Source organism: Saimiri boliviensis, chromosome 1 (assembly GCF_048565385.1).
Source record: "Saimiri boliviensis isolate mSaiBol1 chromosome 1, mSaiBol1.pri, whole genome shotgun sequence".
Lineage (NCBI taxonomy): Eukaryota > Metazoa > Chordata > Mammalia > Primates > Cebidae > Saimiri > Saimiri boliviensis.
The window spans coordinates 141,797,517-141,808,119 of record NC_133449.1 but is presented as its reverse complement, the minus strand read 5'-3'; the positions used below and the strand labels follow the sequence as shown (position 1 = coordinate 141,808,119).

Here is a 10,603-nt window from a genome sequence, read left to right as displayed (position 1 = left end):
AGGCAGGAGAATCACTTGAACCTGAGAGGCAGAGGTTGCAGTGAGCTGAGAACACACCATTGCACTCCAGCCTGGGTGACAAGAGTGAAAATCCATCTCAAAAAAAAAAAAAAAAAAAAGACAAAAAAATTTGTCAATCAAGTGTATGGCATATGTGCACAATACAAATGTAATATGACATTCAAGGATGTAATTGCTAAGATTGCCATATCATTCTCTTTGGTATAAGAAAATAATAGATTGAGTATCAGAATCTTAAAGGCACAGGACTCCAGGAGAAAAGGAGTCCAGGAAAAGATAGAAATGCTCTTTGAAGGGCACCATCATACGGGACATGTCTTGTGTGCAATTAACTCAGCCTTGAAAAGCTTGGTGTAAGATAAAACAAAAAATCACCAGCGTCCTTCATTGTATACACATTTGCTGAGTGCTTACTATATGCAGACACTGGAGACTCAATGATGGAGAGAAAACATTTCTATCTTTCTGAGCAATGCAGTCTGTATAAGAAAGAATTGATGGCAGGGCGTGGTGGCTCATCCCTTTAATCCCAGCACTTTGGGAGGCTGAGGTGGGCGGATTACTTGAGGTCAGGAGTTTGAGACCAGCCTGGCCAACATTGTGAAACCTCATCTCTACTAAAAATGCCAAAAAAAAAAATAATAATAATAATAAAATAGCTGGGTGTGGTGGTGCATGCCTGTAATCCCAGCTACTAGGGAGGCTGAGGAAGGAGAATCACTTGAGCCTGAGAGGCAGAGGTTGCAGTGAGCCAAGGTTGAGCCACTGCACTCCAGCCTGGGCAACAAAGTGAGACTCCATCTCAAAAGCAAAGAAAAACAAAGAAGTCATTGTTCTACCTAGTCTATGGGTAGCATCAAATGACTGGGTTAGGAGAGATTTCCTACATTTGATAGTACTTAGAGGGGTGGTTCTCTATCAGGGAGTGATGTTCCCCTTAGGGGACTTTTGGCAATGTCTGCAGACAATTTCAAATGTCACAACTTGGGGGTGGGGAGGAGTGCTACGGGTATCTAGTGGTAGAGGTCAGGATAGTAAACATCTGACAGCACACAGAAAAACTTCCAAAACAAAGAATTATATGGCTCAAATTTCCATAGTGCTGAGATGGAAAAACTCTGACTTAGAGAGACTATCATGATTCTTTCTCGGAAGTTACTGCGTTACCTTTCACGGTGGGAATGGGGAGGAAGAGTCCCACAAGGAGAGGGCAGGCAGCCTCATGGAGATGAAGGTGCAGGAGGGAAAAGGATTTACTTAGGTGATTACAAAGCTTGTTAGGCAAAACTATGGGTGGAGACAGTCCCAATTTACTGAGAATCCTACTCCAAGCATTAATCTATAAAGTGCTTCTTTGGCATATCTTGGATCTCCTCCCTGCCTCCTTCCAGAAGGAGACCATATGGTAAAAATGAAGGGCTCCAGAGATAAAATCAAAAGACCTGGGTTAAACCTCAACTTCATAATCATGAAAATCATTTTATTTTTCTAAGCCTCAGTTCCCACTTTTGAGAAGGGGGGGATGCAAATGCTACCCCTCCCACTGCTGAGAAGAGAGCAGGTGTTTGAATATGCTTGGCTCTGAATACAGGCACATGTCTAACTCTGACATTGTATGTTTACAATGTATCATGAAATGAAAAGAGTGGTTATAAAGCAGTACATATTGTATGCATCCAATTTTTGTTCATTGTGAATATCTGCTGAGAAAATCTTCAGGAAGTAATTACATCAAACGGCTAACATAAATTATCCTTGAGTGGCCAGAAACAAAAACCAATATATTGTCTTTGATATTAGATAATAAATACATATTATTGAAACTCATAAAAGTTATCTTTTTCAAAAGATATTTTATGATATGAGAAATACTTAGGATGCAATTTAAGCAAAAACAAAAGCAAGAAAGAAATTGCATAAACTTGCCTGTAATCCCAGCACTTCAAGGAGGACTGCTTGAAGCCACAGTTTGAGACCAGCCGGACAACACAATGAGACCCCGCCTCTACAAAAAATAACAAGAAATTGGCCAAGTATAGCAGCATACATCTTTAGTCCAGCTACTTGGGAGGCTGAAACTGGAGGACTGCTTGAGCCCAGGAGGTCGAGGCTGCAGTGAGCCACAATCGTATCATTGCACTCCAGCCTGGGTGACAGAGTAAGACCTTGCCTAAAAAAAAAGGAGTTGCACAGACTTGCACTGTTGGACATGGTAGTCACCAGCCCCGTGTGCCTACTGAGCACTTGAAATGCATGTGGCTAGCCTGAACTGAGGTGTACAGGCATATAAAATATCTCATTTTTTATTTAATAATCATAAAAATGGCTAAATGTTTATGCTGATTATATGATAATATGATATTTTGGAAATATTCGGTTAAATAAAATATATTGCACAGTGGCTCATGCCTGTAGTCCCAGCACTTTGGGAAGCTGAGGTGGGCAGATCATCTGAGGTCCGGAGTTTGAGACCAGCCTGATCAACACGGCAAAACCCCGTCTCTACTAAAAATACAAAAAATTATCTGAGTGTGGTGGTAGGTGCCTGTCATCCAAGCTACTCAGGAGGCTGAGGCAGCAGGATCACTCACACCCAGAAGGTGTGTATATATATATATACACACACATATATATATACACACACACACATATATATAAACATTAATTTCACCTGTTTTTATTTTTCTTTAATAGGGCTTCTGAAGCATTTTAAATTTCATTTATGATTCACATCTGTGGTTTGCATATTTCTTTTGAATAGTGCTGATAGAGACAACAGAAACTTGACTATATCATGAAAAAATACAGAGAAAGAAATAGAATGGCAAAATACCAAACTCATCACTGTGATAAACTTTAAACGATAGGATTAGAGGTGATTTTTTTCTGCTTCTTTGCATTTTTCTGCACTTTCGAGTATTCTGTGGGGTCCAGATCTCCCTGTGATAATCTGGAAAAGGATAAAAGGAGTCTAGAATCTCTCCTGTACTCCTGGGCAAAAACTCTTCTTCCTTAGAAAGAATGCATCTTATAGGGACTATTATTTTGTGAATGAAAAAATGGGGTGCTAGCTAGTTGACATCTCCCTGGTTCTGGGTATGGTGGAGGAAGTCCAACATTCTGCTCCTGCTCTGGGCTGGGGGAGGGGCATCTTCCTCCTGCCTTCCCCACAAAGAAGGAACCGAGGGTATGAGGAGTATGAGAAGCAGCTCTGTGGATGCTCAGAACATCCCTGGGCAAGGAAGTGAGTCATCCGGTGAGTCAGCCCCGCCGCCCGCTTTCATTCTTGGGATTGTTCCATGTCACTGCTCCTCTCCGTCACCCTTCCCCACCCCCCACCCCTGCCACCCCCACCATCCCCACCGCATAACATGTGTGGTCTCGAGGTGGCCCAGGCAGATTGCACTGAGAAGAGCTCCTGGGTGCTCAGCACCTAAAGTGGGTCATTCGTGGCACTGCCTGCAGTCACGAACATGCTCGCCTCTTACTCTCATGTCAACTCATCTGACAAAGGTGTTATTAGCATTCCCATTTCACAGATGAGAAAACAAGACACGGAGAGGTGAAATACTTGCCCAAGGGCTCACAGCTAGGAACAGACTGGCTCTTGAGATTCAAGTTCAGGCTGACTCCAAAGCATGTGTTTCCTGGAACTTTCATCTAGGTCTGCTGAAGACAAGACTGGGAAGTCACTAACTTGTGTCTTCCAAGCCTCCATTGCCCCAGATTTCAGGTGTCTGAGCCCCTCACAGGGTCTGATCGCTCTCTTACAAAACAGGTCTCTGGAAAAGAGTCTAAGAATCTGATATCAGACATTTATACAAAGTATGAATTTAGGCCCATCATTACTCCTTCGGTGAAAACCCGCATGTGAAGTCTTATTCCAACTTTGGGGTGAAAGACTAAAAGGAATGTCTACCACTGGAAGACACATGGGGGAGATGTCTGGGGAAGAAAGGGAGTGTACTCAGTGCTGCTCTCTGTTGAACTTGACCATGAGCCACCCTGGGCCATCTGCTCAGGAGCCCCATATCACCTCCAGTTTACTAGCCGGGTGGGCGGGGCCAAGGCAGAAGAAGTGATGCGGCTGCCATAAGAATCCCACCTCCTACAGATTCCTCCAGTGGAGAGTCACGCTTAGGGATTAAGCATTTCCTTTTCTTTTCAACCTTTTGATTTTTTTTGTAATTTAGTGTTCTTACAGGTAATCTGTTCACATGGTTCAAAACTTGTATGCATCTCACACACACACACACACACACACACACACACAAATTTTCTCTCTTTTTTTTTTTGAGATGGAGTCTTGCTTGTTGCCCAGGTTGGAGTGCAATGGTGTGATCTCGGCTCACTGCAACTTCCGCCTCCCAGGTTCAAGCGATTCTCCTGCCTCAGCCTCCCAAGTAGCTGGGATTACAGGTGCACACCAGGCTGGTCTCAAACTCCTGACCTCGTGATTGGCCCACCTTTGCCTCCTAAAGTGCTTGGATTACAGGCATGAGCCACTGCACCCGGCCTTATTTCTCATTCTTTTACCAGGTCCTCCTTTTCCCTAATTCTTTTTTTTTTTTTTGAGATGGAGTTTCCCTCTTCTTGCCCAGGTTGCACCACCACGCCTGGCTAATTTTGTATTTTTAATAGACACGGGGTTTCTCCATATTGGTCAGGCTGATCTCAAACTTCTGACCTCAGGTGATTTGTCCACCTCGGCCTCCCAAAGTGCTGGGATTACAGGTATGAGCCACTGCACCTGACCCTTCCTAATTTTTATCCCACTCCTATGGTCTCTGATGTTATTCGTTTCTTGTATATCTTTCCAGAGTCCCCTTATGCATATGCAATAAATGCACACATGCACACACAACCACCCTTCTTTTTATACAGAAGTTTCAGGCTCTTTTTGCAAAAGTAAAAATGCTACAGGGAAGAACACAGTACTATAAATACTTGAATAAAAAGGAACCTATAGCTGTTTTCTTTCTGGGACCACTAGCTAGGACCCCCTTTTTTTAGCTTTTGCATTTTTAATGTCAGGTTTAATGAGGCATAACATACATACAGTAAAATGTATCCTTTTTAGTGGGCCATTCTGCAAGTTGTCACAAATGCGTAGTCTCATAGCCACTACTATGATCAAGATGCAAAAGGGCCCAGTGCAGTGGCTCACACCTGTAATCCCAGCACTTTGGGAAGCCGAGGGGGGCGGATCACTTGAGGCCGGGAGTTCGAGACCAGCCTGGCCAACATAGCAAAACCTCATCTCCACTAAAATACACACACAAAAAAGGCCGGCGAGGTGGCTCACGCCAGTAATCCCAACAGTTTGGGAGGCCAAGGAGGGCAGATAATGAGGTCAGGAATTTGAGACCAGCCTGGCCAACATGATGAAACCCTGTCTCTACTAAAATACAAAAATTAGCTGGACATGGTGGCACGTGCCTGTAAATCTAGCAACTCGGGTGGCTCAGGTAGGAGAATCACTTGAACCTAAGAAGCAGAGGTTGAAATGAGCCAAAATCATGCCACTGCACTCCAGCCTGGGCAACAGATCGAGACTCTGTCTAAAAAAAAAAAAAAAAAAAAAAAATTAGCCGGGCATGGTGGTGGCACCAATCTCAGCTACTTGGGAGGCTGAGGCAGAATTGTTTGAACCTGGGAGGTGGAGGTTTCAGTGAGCTGAGATCCCGCTGCCCCAGTGCACTCCAGCCTGGGTGACAGAGTGAGACTCCATCTCAAAAAAAAAAAAAAAAAAGGTAAAAACGACTTCTCCCACCCCCTTCACCAAATTCTTTGATGCCCCTCTGCAGTCTCCTCTATTGCCACCCCCAACCACTAGCAAGCATTGATATGTTCTCTGAGCTTCTAGCCTTATGTTTTCTAGAATGTCTCATAAATGGAATCATACATCTTTCCACAAAAATATGCATTCTTTTGTGTCTTACTTTCCTCACTTGGCAGAGTGCATTTGAGATTCACCTCTGTTGTTGCGTATGTCTTTCATGTTAATAGTCTGTTTCTCATTATTGGTGAGTTGTATTCCATTATTTGGATGTACCACAGTTTATCTCTATTTCAGTTGAAGGACATTTGGGTTGCCTGCAGTTGGAGGGTATTATTTCCATTTCACCTTCTTTTTTTTTTTTTTTTTTTGAGACAGAGTCCCATTCTGTTGACCAGGCTGGAGTGCAGTGGTGCAGTCTCAGCTCACTGCAACCTCTGCCTCCTGGGTTCAAGTGATTCTCCTGCCTCAGCCTCCTGAGTAGCTAAAATGACAGGTGCCCACCACCATGCCCAGTTGATTTTTTTGTATTTTTAGTAGAGACAGGGTTTCATCATGTTGGCCAGGCTGCTCTCAAACTCCTGACTTCAGGTGATCCACCCACCTCGGTCTCTCAAAGTACTTGGATTATAGGCATGAGCCACTGTGCCCAGCCTCTCTCTCTGTTTTTTTTTGTTTTTTGTTTTTTGTTTTTTGTTTTTTTGGATAGGGTCTCACTCTGCGGCCTAAACTGGAGAGCAGTGGTATCATCATAGCTCACTGCAGCCTCAAACTCCTGGGCTTAAGCGATCCTCTCACCTCAGCCTCCTAAGTATTAATGACTAGTTCAGGATTTTGGGGATTACAGACACACCACTGCCCCCAGCCATCTCATTTTTAATCTTTATAACAGCTCCATGACTTGGACTCACTAGCCTCATCCTAGAGGGGAGATCCTAGGGCAGGAGAGGTTCAGTGGTCTGCCTTCTCACATCACTCAGTGGGTAAGTGGCAGAGATGGGATCTGAATTCAGAATTGACAGCAAAAAACTTGCTGGGAACGGCGATGTGATCCTGTCTTCCTGCCACTATGTTCAAAGGAGCCAAAGACACTTAGGCTGTAAGAGCTAAAGATATGAATAAAACACAAACCTCTCCTTCTAATTTTCTATCCCTTACAAGAATTCAGACTAGTGGTGAGAGGAAATTCTAACGGGGGGGGCCCCTCTAGGCTGGCGGCACACTCTACCGCCTTGAGCCTACCAGTTTTCCCAAAGGGAATGATTCCGAATATTTATGAGTGGGTATGGAATGCGCTCTTAAAAGTTTATAGTTCACTTAACATGCATCATCTCATCAGAGAATGACTTCACAGGGGAGTAGAGCTGGCTCTCCCTACAGCCCACCCACAGAGCCACAGACACCTGATGAGCTTCGTGCACAAGCCTATGAGTGACCCTTATCATTTCCCTCCATTCGAAGCCGCACCCCTCCCCTTGTGCAATGACAACCTGGCAATTCCATACACCCTCCTGGCACACCTGGATTGGCAGGGTGGTGGCCTGGAACACCAGTCCTCCTCTTGGGAGTTTGTAGAGAATTAGGAGGGCCGTACGAGCACCCAGAGTGGGGTCTGCCACTCTGGAGACAGGCAGCAAATCTTGGTCCGCTTCGCTTTACTTAATACGAGAGTCTGGTACCATGCCAGCAAACAAGACACTGGAGGTTAGACCATTGTGCTGCGCGCCACAAGCAAGTCACCTCCCACTCCAGTGTTTTCAGTTTCCACATTTGTCATGTGGAGCAGGTCCAAGTTCATTATATGGCATATAATTATATATGTAGCCTTTCTTTCAGGTGAAAGAGGAGGGATGAAGGAAAAAAACTCTCATGGTGGTGCACGCCTGTAATCCTAGCTACTCAGGAAGATGAAGCGGGAGAATCGCTTGAACCCGGGAGGTGGAAGTTGCAGTGAGGGAGATTGTGCCACTGCCCTCCAGCCTGGGTGATAGAGGAAGACTCGGTCTCAAAAAAAAAAAAAAAGAAAAAAATTTTGCTGAACAGCCAATAGCTGGGGGAATAAAAGAAAGAAACTGGCTCTTAAGGCGGTTTAACACATTACAGCTGTCATCATTGCTGAGAGCAAAATAAAAACACCTGTCCCAGCTACTAGGCAGCCTGAGGTGGGAGAAACCTGGGAGGCAGAGGTTGCGGTGAGCCAAGATTGCGCCACTGCACTCCAGCCTGGGCGACAAAAGCGAAACTCCATCTCAAAAAAAAAAAAAAAAAAAAGAAAGAAAGAGAGAAAGAAAGAAAGTTCCACATCCCAGAAAACAGAAAACAACTTAGTTCTGGGCAAATCAGGATGATTGGTCATCCTCCTTACATGGTCATTTCTTAAATCCAAATTCAGAACTAATGTTCACAACTGAAAGGATTTCTCATAAAATATTCCAAATGTTGGCCAGGCATGGTGGCTCACGCCTGTAATCCTAACACTTTGAGAGGCCAAGGTGGGCAGATCAGGAGTTCAAGACCAGACTGACCAACATGGTGAAACCCCCTCTCCACTAAAAATACAAAAATTAGCCAGTCATGGTAGGGTGCGCCTGTAATCCCAGCTGCTCAGGAGGCCAAGGCAGGAGAACTGCTTGAGCCCGGCAGGCAGAGGCTGCAGTGAGCCAAGATTGCACCACTGGACTCCAGCCTGGGCGACAGAGCAAGACTCCGTCTCCAAAAAAAGGAAATATTTGAAATATTCCAAATGTCCAGAATCTCTTAAAAATGGGACAACTTGGGAACTCTGCACCCAGATTTGCACATGGAAACAATTGGCTGGTGTTGAATGGCAGCAGCTTCTCCCAAATGGATCAAGCACTCACCGCTTTGCCACAGTCCCCATCACTCCTTGTCTTACGCTCACCCATCCACCTCACTCCAGGTATTACCCAGCTGGCTCCTGTAGCATTAGAGTTTGCAACTCTTACAATAAATGTACTCTAGCCTTGGAAGAGCTTACACATTTAAGAGATGGCCAGACACAATGGCTCTCACCTGTAATCCCGGCTACTTGGGAGGCCAAGGCAGGAGGAATGCTTGAGACCAGCGTGGGCAATACTGGGAGACTCCTGTCTCTATAAAGAAATTTTTTTCTTAAAATTATCCAGGTGTGGTGGCACATGCCTATAGCCCCAGCTATTCCAGAGGCCAGCCTGGGCAACAGAAGGAGACCCCAGTCTCTAAAACACAAACAAATGAAAAGAGATATCCATGCCAAGAGCTCTAGAAAAGAAAAGAAAAAAAAAAAGAGATAAAACTTTTTAATGTTGACCCTGGGTTGCTCCTTTCTGGTGGTCCAAGACAGAAATATTTTAGTGGCTATAAAACACTATCAATTTTCTTTTCTTTCTTTCTTTTTTTTTTTTTTTTGAGAGAGTCTCACTCTGTCGTCCAGGCTGGAGTGCAGTGATGTGGTGTGATCTTGGCTCACTACAACCTCTGCCGCCCAGGTTCAAGTAATTCTCCTCCCTCAGCCTCCTGAGTAGCTGGAATTAATAGGCACTTGCCACCATGTCCATGATTTGGGCCTGCCTGAAATCTATCCCTCCTTTCTTCTGGGAACAGACCCTGGATAGGCCCAGGAACAGAAATTCTTTCCTAGGTTCCAACTGGTAGAAATTTTTTGTATTTTTAGTAGAGACAGGGTTTCGTCATGTTGGCCAGGCTGGTCTCGAACTCCTGACCTCAGGCAATCTGCCCGCCTCAGCCTCCCAAAGTACTGGGATTACAGGCGTGAGCTACCACACCTGGACAAAACACCATCAATTTTCATGTGTTCTTACTTTAAAAACAAAGTAATGTAAACAGTGAGACTCTACACTGTTTGCCATAAGACTCAGTGTTGTTGTCATTTAATGTAAAAAAAAAAAAAAGAAATTAAACTCAGCTGTTTTCATATTTAATTGACCCTCAAGCACAAATTCTAGTTGCAAGTAATAGAAAACGCATCTAAAATAGAGAGAGACTGATTTCAGGAGACAGACTGGTTTAATGACTTCCGTAATCAAATTACAGACCAGTGGGAGTGGGTATCTGAATCCACGGTCAACCGGATTCAGAAACTCCGGTTCTGCCCAAGCCAGAATTCTGTTCCAGGTTCTCTGCAAATTGGCTTCATTCTCTCAGGCCAGATTCTCCACAGGGAAGGGGAAACAAAGGCAGCTCCGAGCTCACATCCTTACTATTTGAAACCCAAAAGGGGGGAAATGTTCTGAAGAGAGAGAGTATACTTTTTTCTACCAGTTGGAAAAGTCCTAGGAAGGAATTTCTGTTCCTGAGCCTACCCAGGGTCTGTTCCCAGAAGAAGGAGGGACGGGTTTCGGGCAGGCCCAAATCATATCTACCAACAGGTTGCTCTCTGTGAGAGGTTTTTTTCTTTTTTTGAGACAGAGTCTAGCTCTGTCACCAGGTGCCAGGCTGGAGTGCAGTGGCACCATCTCAGCTCACTGCAACCTCCACCTCCCGGTTTCAAGCAATTCTCTTGCCTTGGCCTCCCGAGTAGCTGGGACTACAGGCACACCCCACCACACCCAGCTAATTTTTGTATGTTTTTAGTAGAGACAGGGTTTCACCACGTTGGCCAGGATGGTCTCAATCTCTTGACCTTGTGATCCACCTGCCTCAGCCTCCGAAAGCGCTGGGATTACAGGCGTGAGCCACCGCGCCCAGCCGTTGCTCTCTGAGTTTTAATGATCTTAGGGTCCTCTAGGTTGGAGGCGATTCTCTGTAGTTTAGTTTTTTGGTACCAGTGATAATAACCATAAT

The 10,603-nt window shown here is 44.8% G+C and overlaps 1 long non-coding RNA gene across 3 annotated transcripts in view; it reads right to left on the bottom strand.

Moving 5' to 3' along the window:
- Window positions 1–1,946: 1,946 nt before the first annotated feature.
- Window positions 1,947–10,603, bottom strand: part of LOC141585594 (uncharacterized) — a 52,065-nt gene continuing 43,408 nt past the window's right edge. For all 3 annotated transcript variants that reach the window (XR_012519145.1, XR_012519146.1, XR_012519147.1), the window contains one exon: window positions 1,947–2,026. This is a non-coding gene — a long non-coding RNA (uncharacterized LOC141585594). The remainder of the gene's footprint in view (window positions 2,027–10,603) is intronic.